The sequence below is a fragment of the Meriones unguiculatus genome, chromosome 9, assembly GCF_030254825.1.
Source record: "Meriones unguiculatus strain TT.TT164.6M chromosome 9, Bangor_MerUng_6.1, whole genome shotgun sequence".
NCBI lineage: Eukaryota > Metazoa > Chordata > Mammalia > Rodentia > Muridae > Meriones > Meriones unguiculatus.
Window position 1 is genome coordinate 117,327,250 of NC_083357.1, and position 25,200 is coordinate 117,352,449.

Genomic DNA, 25,200 nt, shown 5'->3' on the forward strand with positions numbered 1-25,200 from the left:
AAACCAGGGAAGGGGGGAGTCCCACCCCTGAGGTAGGCAATAAGTGCAGCACTTCTCTCCAGCTGACCTGAGAGCTGGACTCAGGTGGGTTTCCTGACAGTAGTTTAGAGGCAGTAGTTCAGTGTCTGTCTGGAGCGGCCGTTTCAGCATCTGGCAGGAGCATTTTGCTTTCCCCAATTGTGGCACACCGTGGCTGTCCACCGTGTCCCCGGTGATTGGAGCACTGCGAGCAGGTGTGCGTGGTAAGGGCAGGGCAGTTGAGAAAGTGTAGGTTTTAAGGCAGAGGCAGTTGAGTGGTGGGTAGGGATAGGTAGAGCAGAAAAAAATCTGTTGCAGGCATCATGGTCCGAATAAAGGGGTCCTGGCATGACCAGACCAGGTGCTACAAGGAGAGCCCTTCCCCGCCAATGCACCAATGTTAGGACCCATGAAATGATGATGTGCACAGCAGATCTTATATGAAAGAGGTTTATTGGATGGAGATGAAGAGAGAGAGAGGAGAGAGCGAGCCATGATATGGGGAAGAAAAGGAGGTACCCCGACAGGAAGGGAAGAGGGTAGGAGGACGAGAGCAAGAGGGCAAGAGACAAGACAAAGTTGTGGCTTGGTCCTTTTATGGAGCAAATGAACCACACCTACCAGGTGTGGCTACCTGGCGGGTGACACATGACATCATAGGTTGCTAGGCAACCCAGAAGCAGTTGCCTAAATACTAACAGTTGGCTCCCCCTGGAGCCTGCAAGTCTCCTGATTTGTGTGTGGCGAAGAGTGTTGGTGATAATTGATACAGCCCATATGCCAGTGGGGCACTGACGGTGGCTATGTTGGTGGTGAATACCCAGGAGTAACTCCCGATTCCAGATACCGTCATATCCTGAGCTACACAGCGAACCGGGGTGTGGCACGGTGGTGGACTGCCTTAGCGTGTGCGAGGCCGTGTTCAATCTACACCGGAGAACTTAGGGCCACCTCAGCTGAAAAGTTCCGTCATTTCTGAGAAAATCCAGCTTATTTCCTCAGATCCCAGGACTACGTAAAGGACGGAAGGAATGCGAAATATATGGCAGCCTAAAGGTAAAAATAATGAAATAATATTTGGAGTGAGTGTTTAAAAATTAAAATGTAAAGCGCTGCAATTCTGGGGATGAAACAAATTGTGCAGATGGAAAAAGCCAACTTTAACTCAGCCCAGCCAGTAGGGACGTAGAGGGCTAGAAGTTCACGGCCCGCCTGGACTTGGTGGGGATTCAGCCCCAGCCTGGACAACTTAGGGAGCCCCTGTGTTAGAGAAGAAAGTGGGTCCTACTATGGAGGGACCCTGAGTTCAGTCCCCTCGAACCACAAACATAAGGAAGCTGCAGGAACCTTGCTCATCCCACAGGCTGCCCTTTTAGACTTGATTTTCTGCTTCTTTTGAAACCGGAACAGGTGGCCTAGGCTGGCTTCACAGTCACGATGTAGCCAACACTGGCCTCGCCTCCTGGCCTCCTGCCTCTGAGTCGAGAGTGCTGGGATGCCAGGCTCTGAATTTGAATTCTACAAATTCAGTAGAAGATTGGTAGTAAAATACAATAAAATAATGGAACTTTCCATTTATATTGTGGTTACCCTTTTTTTATTGTGGTAATATTTTTTAGTTATGTGTATGGTTGTGTGGGTTATGTGGACATGAGTTCAGGAGCCCACAGAGGCCAGAAGGTTACATCAGACCCTCTGGAGTTGGCAGCCATTGTGAATGCCCAGAATGACCCAGGCCCTCTTCGAGAACAGGAATGTTACTGTGGAAGTCCTCTTTATGGCGAGATTTAGGCTGGCCACATCCAGCACAAGACCTTTGCAGTTCACTTTTCTTTTTTATTCCTTAAAACTGCCAACATGCCAGGCACTGAGGCAGAGGCAGGTGGACCTCTGAGTTTGAGGCCAGCCTGGTCTACAAAGTGAATTCCAGGACAACCAGGGCTCTGTCTCAAGAAATCTAAATAAATGATAAAACTGCTAATATTGTAATATGGGTTTGTTGTTGTTGTTAATAAAATAGATTCTTTTCCCTACAAAATTATAGTATAAATTCACTGAATTTTCTATCTCATTTTTGGTAAACCTCTCAGGCACAAAATTTGTAAGATAAATGCCTTAAAAAAACATCAAACAGAAACTTGCATGTTGTTCGTTACGTGGGAGCCATGCTGATCTCCCTTGGCCCAAATTTGTGTCTGTGCTGCTGAGATCAGCAATTTTGGGGTTTAAGACCTGAGAGTTATGTCTAAGGAAAGATTTTTGCTCTTTTCTATAAAATGTATGCTAAGTATTTTAATTATGTATTTAAGAGTTCAAAACTCGTTGGTTTTTTAGTTCTGTGCATGTGGGGGGGTGAGTGTAGTGCTTCCAGGGGCCAGAAGGGGGCGTCGGTGTGGCGCTGGAGTTCCATGGTGTGTGGATGCTCTGAAAAGCAGCAGGCATCCATAGCCACAGAGCCATCCCTCCAGCCCCACTGCACGTGACCTTCCTGTGATGTAAGCAGCCACCCGCAGGGCAAGGACGCACAGCTTACGTCTTGAGCAGCTTAGGTGTGGCTCTCCGATGCTTTTTGGGTTCTTTTCGCTTTCTGTTAATGGAGGAGAGCTTTGAGAACCTTGAGAGGGCAGCAGGGGAGCATTGCTGCTTTGAGAAGGTTGGGAACTCCGACACTTGGAAATTCTCCATTTTGAAACAAAAAAACAACCTAACTCGGGCTGAGGCTGCTTCTGAAAAACCTATTACTGATTACACTGAAATACTTCAAAGCTGAAGCCTGCTTCTCAGCCGTCAGGCGTGCTAGGACAAGGCCAAATGAGGGTCTGCAGAGATGGCTCAGCAGGTAAAAGCACTAGCTGTTCTTCAGAGGACCAGAGTTCAATTCCCAGAGTTCTGGCACCTGCTCACGGCTGCCTGTAACTCCAGCCTCTGGAGGTCTGCTGTCCTCTGGCTGCTGAGACCACATGCACGCATGTCCACATAGCCCCACACACATCATTAAAAAGAACTTGTTTTGAATTTTTCAAAGTATGTGGGAAAATTTGGGGTGTCTTTGAGAGCTTGATTGGCCTAAGACTGGGGAAGTCCACGGCGGTCAGAGCTCCCTGAGCCGGTCTCACATCCAAAGACTGCATCCCAAGGACTGCAGAGGGAGAGAGGCAGGGAAAGTTTGCTCTAGATGGCACAGGTAGGAGCTAGAGGCAGAGAGGGTGGCCCCTGGAAATAGGGCACCACTGAACTGTCCATCTGGGGCCTTTAAAGGGCATGAGGAAAAACAGGTGACGCATGGGAGGGGCTTGAACTGGTGCCAAGTTGGCCTGACCACAAGGTGTGCAGCTGCCTCCTCAGTCCCGGTCCCGTTCTCACTTGAGCTCCCGGGCAAGAGTGAGCTCGCAGGGAAGCCACGTCTCCCTGGTGTCCCGGCCTCCGGCAAGCACATCCTCAGAACCGCTGCTTTGCTTCCTGCCTGGCTCGCCAGTTCCCAGCTCCTCAGAAGAACAGAGAAACAGAGCGCTGGGGGTGCCAAGGCAGGAGAATGGCTGCAAGTTTGAGGCCAGCCTGGCTACCCAGCAAGATGGGGCTCTCATGAGAAACTGGAGTAAAGAGGACAGAGATGGCTATCTCAGCTGTGGGTGTGTCCGTAAGTGGCCTTGTTCCGCACGCAGCATTGGCTCCATTCTGAGTGAGGAGGAGGCCGACAGCATTGTTGCCATGGCCAAGGTTCACGAGGGCCTGAGGGGAAAGGGTGCTGCCTATGACCCCGCACAGAGCTTCACCTGGCCCCAGAAGGCAGCAGCAGCCTGCCCCCACCCAGTACACGTGTCAAGGGCCCAACAGAGACATCCACTTGTCCCCAGGGCTTACTGTGACCCACTGATCGCCATCCATCTGCCCACCAGTATGTGTCCCTTCTGTGATGTCCCCCTTGGCCAGTTTTTGCTCTGCAGCATCGCTTGACTCTGGCTTATTTTGATCCTGCAGCTCTGAGCATTTCCAGCAAACTCTCAACTAGGTCAATGGTCGTGGCAGCCGGAGCTCTTGGTCTGCTTCCAGGGAGGCTCTGTGGGTTTTTGTTTTGTTTTGTTTTGTTTTGTTTTGTTTTGTTTTGTTTTGTTTTTTAAAATTCTGTGACCCGTTTAACCCTTTGTAGCTCTTCTGTACCTTACACATAGATCTTTGCTATTGTGTAAGTGTGATGTGTGATATGGAAGGCAATCAGTAATTAGAACGGGGCTAAGGGCTGGTAGAGGGTGCTGGGAAACTGTCTACACACCATGTGCCTGTTGCACTCGTGGACTCGCCGAAGCTGTGCTTTCCTGCACAAGACCTGCACAGTGCAGGTGCTGCAGAGGTGGGAGCAAAAGATAGCCCTGAGGGGCTGGATTGATGCTCGGAGGCTAAGAGCTCTGGCTGCTCTGCCAGAGGCCCAATTCCCAGCACCCACATGGTGGCTCCCAGCCATCTATAGGGAGATCTGGTGCCCTCTTCAGGTGTGCAGGCAGAACACTGCATAAATAATAAATAGATTTGAAGCCAGCTGTGGTGGAATACCTTTACTCCCAGCTCTCGGGAGGCAGAGGCAGGACGTTTCCTAGGAGTTCAAGGCCAGCCTGGTCTACAGAGTGAGTTCAGGCCAGGCCGGGCTACACAGAGAAACCCTGTCTCAACCAACACCCGCCCGTGTATGGACACTTGGTCCCCAGTTGCTGGCCCTGCTCGGGAGGGTCAGGAAGCCCAGCCCTCTGCGGAAAGCCTGTCGCTGAAGGCGCCTTTTGGAACTGGAGACTTGTGCCACCTTCGGTTCACTCTGCCTCACACCTGCGTTCCAGACGCTGAGCCTCCCGTCCCCGTGGCCAGGCCCACCCCTTGCTGCCATGCCAGACTCAGCCCTCTGGAGCCTGGGAGCCCAGGTAAACTCTTCTATCAGCTGTCTTGATCTGGACCTCCATCGCAGCGCCAGAAAGTGCCTAGTGCAGGCCCAGGCCGGTCCCCAGGGATGCCGGACAGTGAGGGTCACAGGGAGGGAAGCGCCCCCACCGTGGCGTAGCCACTGGGATGTGCCAGGGGGTGCAGGAAGCAACCTCACACTCATGCTCATGCAATTCAGTTTAGTGGGTTACTTTTTTTTTTTTTTAAGTCATTGAAATAAGAAGCAGATGTGTTGGGAAGCAGAAGGGTTCCAGGGAGGAGACCAGAGGGGATCTGGGGAGTCAATGGAATCAACACATTTCATACACACATGGAGGTAAAATATAAAAAGGTTGGGATAAAAGAGCTGCGCTGGCAGCTCTGGGGAGCCCGCACTGCCAGTGGGGTAGCTTATGAGTATGTTCCGGTCAGTACATTGACACTGAAAGACACACACGTGCACAGCTGCTCACATCAGGCCCTCCATGTCTGCCAGACTGACCCCAGTGGGAGGCTGAAGCTGGGGAGGCCTGGGACTGAAGCGACCGTGTCGTCGTCGGAAAACTCTCACGACCTTTCCCCGTACGAGTGGCAACCGACTTGAGTAAGTGACAAAAAACTTAGTCGTGCTGTTTGATGGCCTCACATTACTGTGTGTGTGCGTGCACACACGTGTGTAGATGCTTTACCTGCACGTACTCTGTGCACCGAGCGCATGCCTGGGGCCCACAGCAGCCAGAAGAGGGCATCGGCTCCCGGGGCTGGAACTGCAAGCAGTTGAGAGTCACCTTTCGTGTGTTCTGGGGACAAGGCCGGGCCCTCAGCGAAAGCAGCCGAGCTCCGAAGCCCGAGCCGGCGCTGCACGCTCCGTGCGCTCTCAGGTGTGTGCTTCCCAGCAGGACTCTGGGCTGGAGGACCGCGGTTAAGCCAAGGAGGAAGGGGGAGGGGGAGAAGAAAAGCGGAGAGCTGGCATCCCTGTAAAGCGTAGCTGGACTTCCTCCGCGCTCTGCTGAGGCAGGCGCTCACTCCACCTCGGCTGGCCTCCCACTCCAGCCAGTGCCCCTGCATCAGCCAGCCAAGCGCGGTGGGAGCCGGCACACGCTCTCGACGCTTCCGGAAAGGAGCCGTGTACGTCTGCTGAGAGACTTTCGCGCTGTTGGAAGTCCAACATTCGCCTGTTTAGAAAACCAGAGCAGTTACGATGCAAACGCGTGACTGGACAGGCCGGCCTTTACCTGCGTGTCTTGTCGTGTGCACAGTTGAGTGTGTTCGCCTCGCCTACACAAAGCCCGCCATGGGAGCACTGGCTTCCTGCTTCCTGGGTACCTGACCGTGAGTGTGCCGGAATACGTGATGGTTTTCTGGCCCAGCGGGCAGCCAGGAGTGAACACGGAACGTCCCTCCCATAGCGTGAGCGATTCTCTTCCCACCTTCGAGGAAGATCATGGGGTTTGCACCAACAGGCTTCTGACATGGGCCTTTGTCACTCACGGCTGCTTGGCCCCAGGCTGGTTTCCTTTTCCTCCCGGAACTGTGAAACCAGTAACTAGGCCAGGTGCTGCCTGGATGCCAAGGAAGCCAGGGCAACGAGAGTGACAGTCTCAGGAGCCGTGCAAGCACGAGTCCCAGAACCCACCAGAGAGGCCGGGCACGTGTGCACACGCACTTGCAATGCTTAGGGGGAGGAGAACGGGGTCCTCCAGAAGGCTGCGAGGGTCCAGAGAGCGAGCCTGCCTTGGAAGAAATGGGGACAGGGGCCGGGAGGGGCACCAGTGTGGACTTCTAGCCTCCACACAGACACGTGCACACAGGCAAACATGCATGGACACAGGGTAGGAGACATGGAAGAGGAACTCAAAAACAGCTTCGCCACCTTCGGGGCCAGCGCTTATGTATAGGACAGAGCAGGACAGAACATAGAATAAAGTAAGATAAAGGGAAGGAAAGGAATAATATAGTATGATCTCCGGGTCTGGTGTGCCACCGCCGTCCTCTCCTCTGTGGTTCTCCCCGTTGTCATTGCTGTGGTTTTGGCTGACCTGCCTTCCGGTACTCAGGTGGAAGGGTGTCCAGGAAACCCACAACTCTGAGGCCGAGAACCCGGGTCACAGCTGTGCAGGCTGGGTTGGCACCCCAGCTCGAGGGGGGACAGGGTCCCGGGGGTGCCCTGAGGTGCGGGAGCCCACACAGCTCTGAGGGGGGAACCTCCTCCAGAGATGCTGCAGCTCCCAGGGAGGGCTGCCCCAACCCCCGATGAGCTGAGGAGCCTGAGTGCTGCTGCTTCTTCCTTCCTTCTGTTCTTACGATGGGTCACAGCAGGCAGCAAATCCCTTAAGAGAGATTTGTTGGTGGGCAGAGTGCAGGGACTCTCATGAAAGAAGGGGGCGATAGAAAGACCTAGAGGGGACAGGAGCTCCACAAGGAGAGCAACAGAACCAAGAAATCTGGGCCCAGGGGTCTTTTCTGAGACTGATGCTCCAACTAAGGACCATGAATGGAGATAACTTAAAACCCTTGCTCAGATGTAGCCCATGGCAGCTCAGTGTCCAAGTGGGTTCCCCAGTAATAGGAACAGGGACTGTCTCTGATATGAACTGATTGGCCTGCTCTTTAATCACCTCCCCCTGTGGGGGAAGCAGCATTACCAGGCCACAGAGGAAGACAATGCAGCCAGCTCTGATGAGACCTAATAGACTGGGGTCAGATGGAAGGGGGGAAGGACCTTCTCTATCAGTGGACTGGGGGAGGGGCATGGGAGAAGAAGAGGCAGGGAGGATGGGATTGGGAAGCAAGAATTTCCACAGTTTGGATTGGTGGGATTTCAAGTCCTAAACTTGGGAGAGCTAAGGGATTGGTGGGCTTTCCTAATCAGGGCTTGGTCAGCTTTCCTGTTCAGGGACTTTAGTGGGAAGCTCAGGGACTGTGCGGTTTTCCTGCTCAGGGATTGGTGAGTTCTTGTCAGTTTTTTCACCTCAGATTTGGGTAAGCTGGGAGGAGTCCTGCAGTGGGGCTGAAGATGGCAGTCACAGGGGCCTGGGGGAGGGGCTGGGCTGCTGGAGCCTCCTCAGGCGGGGGTCTGGCTGCTTTCTGCCCTGAGGGGTTATGACCTCTACAAAGTGCCCAAAATGACCAGAGCCCACTGTGAAGACCAGAGGCTGAGGTGGGAAAGGCTGTCATCACAGACAGCTCCCATGGCAGCTGCATGGGTTTCTGAGGCAGGAAAGATGCCTGGCTCCTGTAGGCTGAGGCAGGAAGGGGAAAAAATGGCAGCAAGCCGCTTGCTACTATGTATTTTTAAATTTTTTATTATTTATTACAATTTATTCACACTGTGTCCCAGCTGTATGTATTTAATTGGCCTCTAAACAGGCTCTTGTGGGTTGCAGTGGGTCATTTAGAGTCCTGCTGCCTCAAGGGGGAGGGCCAGCATCAGGATGGCTTGTGGGGACAGGCCACCTCAGCTTGGTGGGCCGCCCAGGCCTTGGGAGGATTGGGATGGCTGAGGGCTCCGGACTGCCTCATCCTGGGGAATCCCCTGCAGTGGGCTTGGGTGGCAGGTTGCCTAGGCTCGAGCCTTCATTCACAGCAGCTGTTAAGTCTTCGGTTAGGGGCCGATATGTGTCAGTCAGCCTACAGGTGGCGACATAGTCTGTTATCACTCTGGCAGCCATCTTAGGTCCAACCAGTTGAGCCAGGCTGCTGACTAGGTGAGCTAGCCCAGAAGCTACAATCAGAGTGGAAAGTCAGCTAGATAGCATGGTTAGGTATGGCAGGCTGTTCCACACAGCCAGCCCCATGACCAGGGAGACCCTCCGTCCTTGCGTCTAGCTCTGCTTGAGGCAGCATAGAAGGGGAGAGGAAAAAAATTAAAGGGACATGAGAAAGGGAAGAAGCCTGTCACCTTGGACACAGTGCCTTTCCTGCTGATTGAGAGTCAAGAAACTGAACTTGGGGGGCTGGAGAGTTGGCTCAGAGGTTAAGAGCACTGCTTGCTCTTCCAGAGGTCCTGAGTTCAATTCCCAGCACCCACATGGTGGCTCACAACCATCTATAGTGAGATCTGGTGCCCTCTTCTGGCATCCAGGTGTACATGCAGGCAGAACACTATATACAATAAAATAAATAAATCTTAAAAAAAAGAAACTGAATTTGGAGAGACAATGATGGTGATAGTGATGCGGGTGATGATGATGGTGATGCTGGAGATGCTGGTGATGATGACGGTGATGCTGGTGATGAGGATAGTGATGATGGTGATGATGGTGGTATACTGGAGATGCTGGTGATGAGGATGAGGATGATGATGCTGGTGATGATGGTAATGATGCTGGAGATGCTGGTGATGATGCTGGAGATGTTGGTGATGATGGTGATGAGGATGGTGATGGTGGGGATGATGATGGTGTTGCTGGAGATGCTGGTAATAATCATGGTGATGGTGGTGATGATGATGTGATGGTGGTAATGCTGGTGGTGATGCTGGAGATGCTGGTGGTGATGATGGTGATGGTGGTAATGATGATGGTGATGAGGATAGTGATGATGATGATGGTGATGGTAATGATGATGGTGATGCTGGAGATGCTGGTGATGAGGATAGTGATAGTGATGATGGTGATGATGATGGTGATGAGGATGATATGCTGGTGATGATGGTGATGATGATGGCTAGGTAATGGTGATGATAGAGCTAGGCATGGCCGCTTAGGCCTATAGTTCCAGCCCTTGGGAGATTAAAGCCGGAAGATTAATCTGGACTACATAGTGGGTTCTAGGCTAGCCTGGACTAGAGAATATGACCCTGTGTCAAAAAAAGAAAAAAGCAAAATAAAAAATAAGAAAAGGACTGAGGGTGCGGTCGGTGACAGAGTGCCTCTCGCACATGTGAGGCCCTGGGCTCAACCCTGGCACGGTCAGTGCTGTGAGCCATAGATGGTGCCCCAGAGCTGCCCACAGCCCACGGAGAGTTCTCCTGTGCTTTACCACAGAGACGAACTTCAAGATGAGTCGGCATGAAGCCTCGGCTAGGACTCGCTGTCAGCCTGACAGTCCGGGAGACAGGCTCTGGACACATCTGTGAAGAGACAGATCTTGACTGTGTGAGAGACCAGTCTGTGGTCAGAGGACCCTGACTGAGCCTTACAAGTGTGGGACCCTGACTGAGCCTTACAAGTGTGGCAGGGGAGCCCAGCACAGCACCCCTCGCCGGGAAGGGAAACTGAGGAAGAAGTGGAGGTGTTTACAAGAACATGGGAGGAGGCCCCCAGGGCCACGTAGCCCACGGGTGGCTTCCCCAAAGAGAGCCCCTGCTGTCTGGGAGCCTTCTGAAGTGTCACTGAGAGCCTCGGGGCCCCCTGCTGTGTGCCGGACGGAACTGCAGTGGCCCAGTGACGCCCAGATCCCCGGCCGTGGGGGAGTCCTGCTGGCAGTCAGTGAACCTTGCTCAGGAGCCTTGCTCAGGAGCTTCCGGATGCTCAGGCTTAAGCACGGTGCGTTCCTCGTTCAGCACTCTTGCTTTACATGTCACATGTGAAGGGAATGTGCTCTCTGTGCAGGCAGCCTAACCAGCGTCGCTTAGTGTGCCAGAATTCTCACGTGTGTGTGCACGCACATGCGTGTGTGTGTGCGTGTGTGCGTGTGTGTGCGTGCGTGTGTGTATATGTGTGTGTGCGTTTGCACGCATGTGTGATGTGTGCGTGTGTGTGCGTGCGTGTGTGTGTATATGTGTGTGTGCGTTTGCACGCGTGTGTGATGTGTGTGTGTGTGTGCGCGAGTGTGTGTGCGTGTGTGATGTGTGAGAGTGCCCATGGAGACAGAGATCCAAATGGAGTCTCTTCCGCTCACTCTCCACCTTGCTTTTGAGACAGATTTCTTACCTGGCTCTCCCTGTCAGCTGGGCTGACTGGAATCCTCCTGCCTCCACTTCCCAGGACTTACAGGCACACTGGGGCACACCAGCGTTTTACAAGGGTGCTGGGACCCAGCGTCAGGCCCCCATTCTGCACACCGAGCACCTGAGGGCCCTGCCAGCCCTCCTCCTGGCTCTGCGGAGTGGCGTCAGGTGGCCGGAGCTCCTGTTTCTTCTGTGTCCCTTTCTGTCCTGCTTCAAAACTGGGTGGGGGGACACCTTTGTTCTGATACGTCTCTCATCTAAGAGGGCCTTGACAACCCAAATCAAGAAGCCATGCACATTTAAATTGTTTTTCTTCTCAGTTGTGAGTGACAGTACCCCATAGCCTCCCACCATGGCGTCCCCGGGCTAAGGATGCGTGAGCATCCTTAGGACAGTAACATCATGTATCTTTTGTAACAGTGTTCGGAGCTCCCCACGAGACACAGCCCCTCAGCCCGTTACCACCTCTCCCCAGGGGACACCCAGGGCCAAGCGAAACCAGCCATGCAGCTGGCTCCATCCTCCCACGGGCTTTTGCTAACTAAGAGTCTCTGGAAGCAAATAAAACAGTGTTTTGGTTTTTTCTGCATCGCAATGAAATCAGTTGTCCTCAGTTTCCTCCAAGATAAGTCATTGCTGGTGGAATCGCTGGGTGCATGGGACAGTTACACAGTGGGGACACAGGAAGCCATTTTGTTTCTTTGTCCCCTCCAATGACTTCCAGCTGGAGCAGTGCCGAGGCTGCCGCGGTTGGCAAGCAGCTGGTCTCAGCTTTAGAGCCGAGCATGCCAGCACGCGTTCTTCATCAAAGGCGCTGGCACTGCGGCTGCTCCTGAGGGCTCAGGTGGCTTTGCCGATGAACTCTGAGCCTCAGGCTGTCTCCGTAATCCCGGACCAGGGAGGGACATGTCCCTGAGACCCAGTGCCAGAGCTGAGCTGAGTCACAGCGGCCTCCGCCGGAGCACTAGCTTCTTCAGTGTGTGGAAAGCTGCTTGTCAGGGAAGGAATGAGCTGTCTTATCAGGGGAAGGTGCAGATTTTACAGGGTTTGAAATCCAAGGAGGAAAAGAAGGAAGGAAGGAAGGAAGGAAGGAAGGAAGGAAGGAAGGAAGGAAGGGAAGAAGGAAAGAAGGAAAGAAGGAAAGAAGGAAAGGAAAGGAAGAGAGAAAAGGAAAGAAAAGACTGAAACAGGATTGTGAAGGCTAACCTAGTTTACACAGTAAGTCCCAGGCTAGCCTGGGCTACATAAAAAGACACCTACATAAGCTTATAGTGTCCTGTATAGAACCAGAGTATACACACAACGAGATAGATGGCCAAACACATTAGCATTTTTATTTATCTATGAAACTTCCACATTGAATTAATTCCTTGTTGTTTGTTTTTTTGTTTCTGTTTTTCATTTGGTTTGGTTTGGTATGATTTGGTTTGGTTTTGGTTTTGGTTTTTCGAGACAGGGTTTCTCTGTGTAGTCCTGGCTGTCCTGGACTCGCTTTGTAGACAGGCTGGCCTTGAACTCATATAGATCCACCTGCCTCGGCCACCAAGTGCTGGGATTAAAAGTATGTGCCACCATGCCTGGCTTTGTTTTTTAATTTTTTAGTTGTTATTTATTTTGTAAATTAATTTTACTTATCTGTATGCACACACACTTACACATGGACACATGGGAGCCAGAAAAGAGTGTCACATTTAAGCCAGGCATGGAATGCTCCCCACTGCCGGGCCACTGTGGCTGAGTGCAGCAGGGACCTGGAGAGATGGCCTGCTGCCAATGCAGGACCAAGGTTACCGTGCTCCTCGTTCCCCTGTGGCGGCCGCCCACTGACAACCAGCTCGGTGCTGGACGTGCAAGCTTAGCAGGCAGAGCTCTGGCTTTCGTTCTGAGCCTGAAGGAGGACACCCAGTGGGGTCTGGGGACGGGGCTCGAGGTTCCAACCCTAAAGCTACTGTGTGCCTCGCTGCACAAGCATTTGGGTCTGAGTTTGCATCCCAGCACGCAAAAAAAAAAAAAAAAAGCCAGACGTGCCAGCTCATGACTGTGACCCCTACCCTGAGGAACAGAGACAGGAGGATGCCTGCAGCTGGCCATGCAGCCAGTCTGCTCAAAATAACAAGCCCCAAGTTCCGTGAGAAGCCTTGGCTCAGGAAATAGACTGGAGCATGGCCTCACAGAGTGTGGACAGGCCACGCACAGCCTAAGCCAGACCAGGTTCCAGCATGCAGAGGCAGAAGCAGCTCTCCACTGGCAAAGGGAGTGTGGCCCAGCTGGTAGCACCATGCAGGAAGACCTGGGTTCCATCCTTTGCAACACGTGAAACTGGGTGTGGTGCCTGCCAATCATCCCAGCACCTGGGAGGGGAGGGCAGGAGGATCGGAAGTCCACAGCTATCCCTGGAGACAGCGAGTCTGAATCCATATGACAGACGAGAGCGTGTCTAAATTAATAGATAAGATCAAGGCAGGGCGCAGCGCCTCAGCACTCACAGCAGCGCCTCACTGCCGTTGGTCCTCAGTGGCCTCTCTCACTGCTGTTGTAAGTGTGCTTGTCTCGGCCACTGTCACAGAAAGCCGTCTTACAGCTTCTAAATATTTATTCTGTTTTATATGCAATGGCACTCTGTGAGTGTGTGTGTGTGTGTGTGTGTGTGTGTGTGTGTGTGTGTGATTCCCTGGAACTAGAGTTACAGTGGGTGCTGGGAACTGAACCCAGGCCCTTTGGCAGAGCAGCCAATGCTCTTAACCATTGAGCTACCTCTCCAGTGACACCCCCCACCCACAGTGATAGTTGTTAAAGATTAATGTGGGCAGCAGAATAAAGGAGCTGCCACTCAGAGCTGTGGAGAGCAAGCATCCATTCTATAACCAAAACCCAGAAAAGATATTTGCAGAGTAATTTCGGCCAAGTGTTATCAGCCTGGCCATCACCCTGTGAGGTTGCTGGGCTCCAAAGGTTAAAAAACAAAAGCATAGAAATCCACAAGACTAGGAAGGGTTACCACTAAAAACCACCCTTTCAGGGATCATGAAAAATGGACAATTTCGTCTGCATTTCAAATGGTCTCAGAGGAAAGATAAATTTGTCATATGACTAATGGGGAAATTTTGATAGTGCAAATTATTATCTTTTGTCTTAATGGAGACTATGATATGAAAGATTTAACAAAGTATGGTGGAACACAATGAAGCAATTATCCCTCCAAGAAAACCTCAAACTGATTTTTAAAATCCAGACATAAAAACGGAAGGGTGGGAGCGGAGCTCAGTTGTACGGTGCACATCCAGAGTGTGTAAAGCGCTGTGCTCCACGCACGCTGCATACGGCAGGCATGGTGGCGCGTGACCCTGAGAAGAGCTCCTTAGCCACCCGATGGAAAGCTCGGCGCACAGGGACTCTTCAAGCTCAGGCTCTGCCTGTGTTGTGCAGGCGGGATCCAGTCTGCTGCACCACAAACTGGGTTTTGTGAATAAGACTTCAGTCTCCCGGGACAATTATTTTTTCTTGATCTCATCTAGAAAAAAAGGCCTTTTTGAATGATCTAAAATGTAATAATATAAATACATTGTTGGGGGGGTCTGGTGCTGTACCCTACTGCTAATTACTGCCCCCCAAGATCTGGCTGCTGCCCAGTTGAGTGCATGTACACCAAGTGATGTGTGTAAACTTTGCACGCCTGTGGTCTCTGAGTGGTTAATAAAGTAGCTGACAGCCTATAGCTGGGCAGAAGAGAAGTAGGTGCGTTTAGGTTCCCAGGCTTGGGGTGAGATGGGGACCACGAGGCAGGAGAGAGATGCAGAAAAGAAACAAGAGAGAAGGAAGTCGTGATGGGGCAGTATGGACCATGAGGGCTGGCCTGATGGAACAGAGCAGCCCAGACAGGAACAATTATGGTAAGTAACTTGGGGTATGTAGCTGGAAATAGCAAAATAGTTTAGAGGGTTGATATCTGCCAAGTTATTGCTTTTTAAAGCTTTTATAATTTTGTGAGCAGTGGCCCAGCTGGGGACAGACTGGAAGTGAGCAGAGCCGTGCACTGGAGGAAACTGGCTGGAGTCCCCTCAGGTGGCGGCTCTCAGGGTGCAGCAAACACCAGTAAAAACTTACAGCCTAGCGATACTTTGTTTCTTGTTTGGAATCCTGGGGATAGACCCCAGCGCCTCACACGGCCAGGCCAGGACTCTGCTGCCTCGCCCGGTAAAGGCAGAATGAAAGGCTGGCGAGGTGGCTAGAGGCTACAAGTGTACTCTCTTGCCCAGGACCCCCATGTGGTTCCGGGCACCCACTCTAGCTGGCTCACAACTGCCTGTGGTGGCAGAGGCGTCAGGAACTCGCAGTCAGTCACCCTCAGTACGCAGTGAGCAGGAGGAAGAGCAGCTCCTACAGAGCCTTAGGCAGGGGCTGGGCAGGGGCTGGGCTAACGGCAGCTCCCGGGCCCTGGGCAGTTTGAATTGTTACAAACAATTCAATTGTTTGAATTGTGCACAGCCAAGGAGTCTCAGGCATTTGGCTCATTGCCATCCTCTGTGTGTCAGCTACCGTCAGGAATGTGCAGGCGGTGAGGGCCACCAACCCAAAGGCCATGCTAGGATTCCTGATGTCCCGCCCACCTGATGTCTTCCTGGATATATTTGAAGTGTCTAGACTTAGTGTTTGTTTTGTTACTATTCGGTTTAGGACACTTGTCACCGTTTGAGGTCGTGGAATGCGGGTACTCACTTCAAAAGAAACTCTTTCTGTTGTTGTTGTTGTTGTTCTTTTTCTTTTTGAGACACAGTTTCTCTCTGTGGCCTAGACTCACTTTATAGACCAGGCTGGCCTCACAGAGATCCTCCTGCCTCTGCCTCTCCAGTGCTGGGATTACAGATACCCCAGGCTATGAACTTTTTTTTTTTCACAAGTTTACTTTGAATACTTTGGGATGTGCCCCACAGGAACAACACCAGAAACCACTGAGAAGGGGTAACCTCTTCAGTCCCCAGGGGAGAGACGCTATCTGAGGGCAAGGAAGTACAAAAGAGTCCTGCTGGAGACTCGGGCAGGGAGATGCGCTCGCTGCCAGGAAACGGGTGGGAGGTCTAGGAACTACCCAGAAGGCCCCAATCTGACTTCACAGCAGGCTCCATTTTCAACTTTGCCTAACTAGGCCTGAGTTTCTGTTTTTTGTTTTTTTTTTTTGTTTTTGTTTTTGTTTTTTTTTTAAACATAGAAAACCAGTTTCAGGAAACCCCTCAGCTGGAAGGAAGGCAGCCAATCAGCTGAAAGGATAACACATGGGCTCGAGCTAAGTGTAATGACTTAGCAAACCTGAGGAAAAGGCCTTCCTTAGCGACTCTGGAAAGTTCCTAAATGTTTAGCCAACCCTACCCCCTCTCCCCCACCTCCTGAGTCACTGCTAACCAATGAAATGAAAGGTTAGCTCACTCCTGGAACCCCCCTAATCGCCTTTAGAGTGAGCCTGCACACTCACCTCAGGACCCCAGTCCAAGGCATGGTGGCCCCAGCGTGCTGGAAAATTTCTGCAGAACAAACGCTCCTTGCTTTTGCTTACTACTTGAGTTTGGGTTCTTTCTTCAGTAATTCTTGGACCCTAAGAGGGGATCTTGGTGGGCCTGGCACACAGCAAAGCAAAAGAGAGTTGGACACAGCCTCAACACTGCATGTCTCCTGTTTGTCCTCTTCTGTTTCTGCTGCGTCATCTCTGATTCCCTCCTGAGCCCAGCTTCTCCTGCCTTCAATACTCAGATCAGCGTTAGGCTGTGCCTGTGGCTCACAGAGCTTCCGGCCTGGCCCCTCAGAGGTATTTCCTCGCCTCTGTGTCAGCTTTCTACATGTTTCTAGAATAGTCCCTTTGAACTCCGTGGTCAGTTGTTCTGTAACACACACACAATTTTGCAACATATTCTGTGAAGTGTAATGTGTGATCTGAGGGTTTGTATCAGTAATAGAGATTGAGCCCTGGAGAGATGGCTCAGCCACTGAGAGCACTGGATGCTCTTCCAGAGCTCCCGAGTTCAGTTCCCGAGGGCTCCCAACTATCCATAGCTGCAGTCCTACGAGATCAGAAACCCTCTTCTGGTGTGCAGCTGCGTGTGCGGACAAAACACCCAGAATGAGTATTTGGATGACAAGCATTTAAGATAGTAAAGATAACAACAGAGGCTGAAGTAAAGGAATCTGCCATAGTAGTGGGAGCTGGGAGCTGAGGGATCACAGAGTAACCAGGAAGCAGAGAATGAGATGGAGGGGGGCTAGGGCTCCAGCAAGGCCTCCAGCAAGGCCCGCCTCCTACAGGGTCACGACCTCCCCAAACAGTGCCACCTGCTGGAGGAAGTGCTTAAGCACATGGGCCAGGGGACAGTTCTCATCCAAACCCCAACACGTAGCTTGTGAATTTCTTGTGTTTTAATAAACTCTGACATTGTGGAAAGGCACACACACATCCACTGTGCTCCCCCGCCGTCCCTTTCTCTTCCTGAGGATCCTTTGTTGATGATCCCAACTCCCCCTCCGAAGGAGCGTGATCAGATTGGAGCCTTCAAGGGTGAGGAGCGAAGTGTGATCTGGAGGATCGCAGGAGGGAGCAGGAGGCACAGAAGAGGGACAGACACTGGAGACCAGGCCAGGAGCATCACACAGACTCCGTGACCTCCCTCCTCTGTGTAGGTACAGACAGGGCTGTTCATGTGGGCGTGTTAGGCCTGGACCAGCCTTTGATAGCCTCACTGGGGTGAGCGGACGTCTGTTCACGTTCAGGAAGAGCTAATGCGACACTTCCCACCCAAAAAGGAGTAAGACAGAACCAAAGGGGAGCATGGGAGCCGGCAGTTGTGTTGTCTTCACGGGGCTAAGACACATTGTCGCTGAGGCCAAGCTGTCTGAGGAGAGAGGACCCTCAGTGGCGGTCCTCCGAGGGGCATGGAGAACACAGTCCAAGTGAGTCCTGGGACCTGTGGGAATGGCTGATGGACCAGAGAGTCTATTAGCTCCTAAAAGCAGCACGGGCGGCCCCTCGCTGGAGAGAGACCCGTGGCGGAGGTCTCTGTGCTCCCGCGATGGTGACTGGACAGATGTAGCCGAGGTTCAGCTGTGTGCCCAGAAGGAAGAGCATGCCTGCACAAGGGAGGAATTACAGACACTACGAAGGTAGCTTCCTCCACGGCAGCCTCTGGCTTGGTGGATGAACCGCCTGAAGGAGACGAGATGGAGAAGTTTGCTGTTCCTTACAGCAACTTAGATCTTTGCCAAAAAGCCCCGTGTGGTCTGAAAACTTAGAGGCCATGGAAAGAATCAAGCAGCGAGGGCTGAGAAAACCCGTGGCAATGAGAGCAAGGGAGCTGGGCGTGAGAGGGCTAACCTGTGCTACCCAGCTGCCACTCAGGAGGCTGTGATCAATGAAGAGTGAGGAGAGGTGTGGATTTGGTAGGGACCTGGGTGGATTAAGAACCTCAGGCTCTTGGGCTCACTGTGTGATGAAGCATGGTTTTGGTTGTGCAGGACTGTCTCTAGAGGAGCTTCCATTAGCATGGGGTTGTGGACTGCTAAAGCATTCAAGAGGGGTGGGAAAGGAAAGCAGATGAAGGAGACGGGAAAGCAGGTGTGGCAGGACTCATGCAAAGCTGGGGCTCCTGGAGCGGGCGCAGTGGGGGAAATCACCAGGTGCTTATGAACTCTGGAAGGCTCTAGCGGCCGAGCAGCAGCTTACCAAACGGGTGTGTGATGTGCAGAGTCCAGCGAAGCCCGTTCACCATCGCCGAGGAGGAAGGACTCTCGGGGACCCCAGCAGCTGTTTCCTAACGGCGAGGCCATGTCACCTGCATCAGAGGAGTGTGCATACTGATCAGAAGTAGGCATCATGAGTGCTCTGGTTCCCAGTGGGTCCCAGGAGTACCAAGAGCAGTGGGTGGGCATCGTGGGTAGCTATGGAGACAGTTGGTGCAAGAGGGAAAGAATGAGCTTACCCTATGGGCGGGCAGTGATCTCCCCTGGGTATGCTGTATACAATTCTCTCCTGGGGATGGAGGCCGATCACCCAGCCTGGGCCCTCTGGGTACCCACCTGTGGTCTGTGGAGAATCAATAGCCACCAAGTCTGCACAAACAGTTGGTGGCCAGGAGGCAGGCAAGAGCAGGGTCCAGGCCCACGTTAGTTCCAGGCCAGACAAAGCAGCACTGAATCAGTGTCACTGAGCCCCACCCTGGCCCTGTGGATTCCAAGGATGTGAAAGTATGACAGATTGTGGGGAAGGTTTGCTGAATCGTTGCACTTAGCTCAAGCCCATGTTATCCTTTCAGCCGATTGGCTGCCTTCCTTCCAGCTGAGGGGTTTCCTGAAACTGGTTTTCTGTGTTCCAAAAAACAGAAACTCAGGCCTAGTTAGGCAAAGTTGAAAATGGAGCCTGCCGTGGAGTCAGATTGGGGCCTTCTGGGTAGTTCCTAGACCTCCCACCCGTTTCCTGGCAGCGAGCGCATCTCCCTGCCCGAGTCTCCAGCAGGACTCTTTTGTACTTCCTTGCCCTCAGATAGCGTCTCTCCCCTGGGGACTGAAGGGGTATCTGGTGTTGTTTCTGTGGGCACATCCCAAAGTACGTTTTCGGGGGATTCTTGGATGCCGGCTCTTCATGCCCCACCTCGTTCGAGCTGCCATCCTTTGTACAGCCGGAGTTTTAGGAAAGGGGCTGGTCCTTGTGGGCCTGGAACAGCAACAGGCGTTTGGGCTGAGGTCCCTGTAGCATGGGCCACACTGCTGCACTCCCCTGTTTCAGGGAAGAAAGATTCACTTCAGCTTTTGGGGTTTGTGAAGATGCGGTCAGGGTTGTGGGCATGGTGGCCAGAGTCCCAGTCGGGGTCGTGGCATAGTTCTGAAAGCCCATGAGTGCCTGTAAATGTTCTCGTGTGCTCTGCTCCTGGCTAGGCTGTTGGACAATATGCCGACTCCTGGGCCTGGCCACAGAGCTGAAGAAGGTCCTCTGCACACCTCGGGGAAGCTGTCCGCTCCAGGAGGGGCATCTCAGGGAGGGGCAGTGTCTCCAGGCCTGGAAGCTTCTTGGGGAGGCCGAAGCACCCTAAGACACAGAGCAGAACCACACTCAACACCGGGGCTGGCCAGCCATGCGCTGGGGTTCCTGAGGCGAGTCTCTGGCCTCAGCCTGGCTCTCCGAGGAGAGCTGTGCACTGTGGCCTTGCCCAGTGTGTTCCCTCCAGGACACACCCAGCTGCCCGCTAGGAGCTAGAACTGCTGCTGAGGAATCACTGAGGCACCGCGTTGCTGTGGGTCCCGGGACTTGCCCATCTGCCTTTGGTGAAGGCCTGCCCAGCCTCCTGCAGTGGCCACGGGCTTCATTTCCAGTCTTTGAGCTCCCCTCTGAGAGTCCCCCTTCTGAGAACCCCCTTCTGAGAGTCCCCCCTTCTGAGAACCCCCTTCTGAGAGTCCCCCCTTCTGAGAGTCCCCCCTTCTGAGTCCCCCCTTCTGAGAGTCCCCCCTTCTGAGAACCCCCTTCTGAGAGTCCCCCCTTCTGAGAACCCCCTTCTGAGAGTCCCCCCTTCTGAGAGTCCCCCCTTCTGAGAACCCCCTTCTGAGAGTCCCCCCTTCTGAGTCCCCCCTTCTGAGAGTCCCCCCTTCTGAGAGTCCCCCCTTCTGAGAGTCCCCCCTTCTGAGAACCCCCTTCTGAGAGTCCCCCCTTCTGAGTCCCCCCTTCTGAGAGTCCCCCCTTCTGAGAGTCCCCCCTTCTGAGAGTCCCCCCTTCTGAGAACCCCCTTCTGAGAGTCCCCCCTTCTGAGAGTCCCCCCTTCTGAGAGTCCCCCCTTCTGAGAACCCCCTTCTGAGAGTCCCCCCTTCTGAGAGTCCCCCCTTCTGAGAACCCCCTTCTGAGAGTCCCCCCTTCTGAGAGTCCCCCCTTCTGAGAACCCCCTTCTGAGAGTCCCCCCCTTCTGAGAGTCTCCCCTTCTGAGTCCCCCCTTCTGAGAGTCCCCCCTTCTGAGTCCCCCCTTCTGAGAGTCCCCCCTTCTGAGAGTCCCCCCTTCTGAGTCCCCCCTTCTGAGAGTCCCCCCTTCTGAGAACCCCCTTCTGAGAGTCCCCCCTTCTGAGAGTCCCCCCTTCTGAGAACCCCCTTCTGAGAGTCCCCCCTTCTGAGAGTCCCCCCTTCTGAGAACCCCCTTCTGAGAGTCCCCCCTTCTGAGAGTCTCCCCTTCTGAGTCCCCCCTTCTGAGAGTCCCCCCTTCTGAGTCCCCCCTTCTGAGAGTCCCCCCTTCTGAGAGTCCCCCCTTCTGAGTCCCCCCTCCTGAGTCCCCCCTCCTGAGTCCCCCCTTCTGAGAGTCCCCCCTTCTGAGAGTCCCCTTCTGAGAGTCCCCCCTTCTGAGAGTCCCCCCTTCTGAGAGTCCCCCCTTCTGAGAGCCCCCTCTTCGATGGCTGCCTGCCCCCTCTCCGTGACAGTCTCTCTCTCTGACCTGGCTGCCCGGGAGCTCCCTGTTGTAGAGAACTGTTCTCCAGCTTTTGTCCACCTTCCTGCCTCGGCCTCCCAGGTCCTGGAATCGTGGTGTGAGCCCCCCCCCAGGACTGCCTACCCTTCCAACGAATTGTGTTCCTCCAGATGTGTCTTCCAGCTTCCGCTTCCACAAAGCAAGGAACTGTAGACAGAACTGGAGTGCATGTAAGCAGTTCACGGGCATCTGGACAGGACGAAGACTCCCATGCAATGCCCAGCCAGGGCTCTGGGGCACGCCAGGAATCCTAGCCCTCAGGAAGTAGAGACAAGACAATCAGGAGTTCAAGGCCTTCCTCAGCTACACAGCAGATTCAGGGGCAACACCAGCAGCAAGAAACCTGTCATCAACAACAAACCATCAGAAGTGGCTGGCGTGCACCCCTGGGTCCCTGCTGCTCTCGCAGACACCCGGGTTTGGTCCCCAGCACCTACACGCTGGCATGCACCTGTCTGCCACTCCATCTCCAGGGACTCTGCCACCATCTTCTCTGCAGATGCCAGGCATGCGTGTGGCATCTAGGAAAACACTCAGACACATAAAAATGAAATCTTTTAAAAACATAATAAAAATAAAACAACAAATGGATCAATCAAAAGATAAGAGTTTTAACTACATGCAGTTAAGTTACCACATCTAGAGATATATAGGTAAATTTAAATGTTTACAAATAGTTTCGGATGGGCAGGACGCAGACAGAGACAAGAGATGATGCAGGACCTGCTAGATACTACAGTAGCCTCCAATACTGACCGAATTAGATCAAATCTTTAAATCTAACTGCTGGTTACCAGAAACCCTGAAATCAGAACAGCACAATACCATGAGCAGAATAAAAATGTGGGAAGCTATCCAAGGCAAATGGCCTGGTTTCTTCACAGTGAAAAAATATCTGTAAGGAAAAAAATTAGAATCTGTAGTTTGAAAAAAAAAAAACAACAAAAAAACCTTCAGAGATCTGTGGGCTCAGGGATGTAGCTGTGGCACAGGCCTGGCCTGGCACATTCAGACCACAGGCTCAACCCCAGGACAGCAGCGAAGAAAGAAAACGCAGCAACACAGCTGTGCTCAGGGCTGGGGTGTGGTCAGCCGGCAGCGTCCTTACCCAGGACACCCTGGGGTCCATCCCCAGCACCAAATAAGATGGCTGGGCATGGTGGCTTAGGCGGGAATCCAGCGCTGAAAAGGTAGACAGGAGAGGTCCAAAACTCAAGGCCATCTCCACTGCGTGCAAGCCTGAAGCTAGTCTACGGTAACACTCAGACCTTGCTTGGACCCTGCCTCAAACCAATGTTGTATAAAACCCCAAGGAAAAGCCCAATGTAAACACTTTTTGGTTAAGATAATGATACCGGGATCATATGCCAAAATTGCCACTCATGTACACATACACACGACGAGTCAACCAAAGCCTTCACAGATGCAGATAGGTGCGTTAGCTAGCGTTCTCTGCAAAGGAGTGTGTGTACCTGGGAGGCAGAGGGGCCCAGGGTTGGGAAGTGTTGGGCTGACTGGTGGGCTTCGTGATACGATTCTCTCCGATGTGGCATGTGTCTGAAAATTTTCCTAATGAAAAGTAGAGTAAATGAGTGAGCAAACCCTCCGTGCGGGTGGCTCTCGGCCTTTGTGATGCTGTGACCCTTTAGTGCAGTTCCTCATGTCTCGGTGACCCCGACATGATTGTCATGACTTGTAACGAGCTGTGTTTTCCGTTGGTCTTCGGTGACGCCATGCTTCTCTGTGCCCTTTCTGCAGTGAGCAAGGGAGTGAAGGGACTTCATGATTCAGTGACGGGTTTGCAACCAGGTCTCAGGCAGATGCTTGTCACCTCGCATTAGGGCGTTGGGGCCCGCACCAGCCCTAATAATGTGTCCTCCGAACTCTGGCACAAGCCAGTGTTGCCCTTTAACAGTGTCGCCAGACAGAGGCGCTGGGCAGCCTGCCAGTGACCATGCTGGGGGTGGACAAGCAGGTCAGAGGAAGTGGCCGGCCGCCCCATCCACTGCCCGCCCCGTCCACTGCCCACCTCCTTGTTCTGAGTCACTCCTGACTGCCCTTCCAGCTCGCTGGCGAGCCTGGCTGCTCTTACAAAAGGCTTGAGGCAGCTAGTCTCCTGGGTCACCTGTAGAGCAGAAGTGCAGACTGATCAAAACCCCACCAGTCTTTGGGAACAACTGAGCCTGCCTCTCACCAAGCAGCCCCACTCCATTCCCAAAGGGCAGGCCACTCTTCAATATTTCATATCCCACTCCCAGGCTCTTAAAAACGCTCAGCGTTTTCACTGTGGCTCATCTGAATGCAGATGCTGCTTTCTCCGGGATGAGACAGTGTTTTATTATCAACCTGCCTTGAAATGAGGTCAGCCTTTGTGCTTGGAGGCGGATTTTCAATCCTCCCAGTGTGGTCACACCAGGCGCTGGCCTGGTTCCTCGTCCTCGGTGTTCCCTCCCAGGCTGAGGCAAGGCTCTGTGGCTATCACAGACCAGAACTTGTGATTTCTTGGGCTGCCACCAGGACCCTGCAGGCTGCTCCCCAAGTCTGCTGTTCCCCCATTTTAGAGCAGAAAGATGGAACTACAGGTCCAGATCAGAAAGAAATGTTGGCTTGCTCCCCCCCTCCCGGAGTCAACAGCTGAATGCTTATTTCTTACAAAGTTTTTAAAATTTCAGTTTAATTTAATTTTTATCTGTGAGGCAGGGTTTGCCTACATAGCTTTGGCTGGCTTGGAATTTAACATGGAGACAAGAGTGATCTTGAACTCAGAGATCCACCAGCCTCTGCCTCCCCGGTGCTTGGATTAAAGGCGTGTATCACTGCAGCTTCTTGGTGGTTTAGAGGCTAGTTTCATTCTGACGCCAGCATCCATTCCTTTAATGTAAGCATGCATTAACTTGACACACTTTTAATCTTACTTAAATATTCACAGGAAGTGCTGAGATATTCTGCTGCCTTGAAGTGAGAGTAGAGGCTGAAAAATGAGAGAACTTAAGTAAATAGTTTAATGATTTTCGTATTTTAATTTGATTAAGATGAATTCTCCTCTTGGAGGTTCTCCGGTCAGCACGTCTAGAATGTGGGCAGTTGTCATGGTTTTGGGTCCAGAATCTACTCAGTTGTATGCTGAAAGAATTAGTCACGATTCACCAATCATTACATCTTTGCTGTGATGACCTTAACCCCAGGCACGTGCCCACACCACTGCCAGCATCTGTGATTTATGTCAAAAAGCCAGTGGAGAAGCTGAGTCCCATAAATGTGCCCCTTCCCTTAAAAACAACAAGGTGAAACTCCAGGACCTTGACAAAAGCTCCTCACAAACATTTACTTATTTTAAAAAGATTTATGTCTCTATTTTTATTAATGTGTACATGTGTGTGCCTGGTGCCTGCTGGAAGGTGTCAGATGCCCTGTAACTGGAGTTATGGGCTGTGGTGAGCCCCGATCCTCTGGGAGACGGAGGAGGAGGAGGAGGAGGAGGAGGAGGAGGAGGAGGAGGAGGAGGAGGAGGAGGAGGAGGAGGAGGAGTGGAAGTTCAAGGTCAGCCTGGCTACAGGAAACCCTGAGGTTGTGGGGAGCGTCGTATGTTGGGGTGCTGTAACATCAGCGCAGAGGAGAAGGCCTAACATCCAAGGATGGTGGTCGCGCTGCCCTGGACAAGCCCGACTTTGCCTGGTGTAGTGCAGCTGTCTGCCACGCATGGAGACTGGCCCTCTTCACCTCGGGGCCTCGGCTTCCTCAGCTCTGCCTGTGCTGGGTCAGGCCGTGCTGAGTGCAGCCAGCCGGTCAGGGTGAAAGGCGTTTGTAGTCCAGTCAGTTAGCTGGAGGTGACTGTCCTGTGTCACAGGATAACTGCTGGTGGCACTTTGAAAACGTGTGTGTCTTAGATTTACTATAAACATAAATTCA

General features: G+C 52.8%; 1 long non-coding RNA gene across 1 annotated transcript; it reads right to left on the bottom strand.

The window, feature by feature from the left end:
- Positions 1-17,009: 17,009 nt before the first annotated feature.
- LOC132656661 (uncharacterized) lies at positions 17,010-19,276 on the bottom strand. The gene is made up of 3 exons (XR_009594380.1): positions 18,872-19,276; positions 18,519-18,627; positions 17,010-18,002 (listed from the first exon to the last, which is right to left on the bottom strand). It is a non-coding gene; the product is annotated as an uncharacterized LOC132656661 (long non-coding RNA).
- Positions 19,277-25,200: the final 5,924 nt, after the last annotated feature.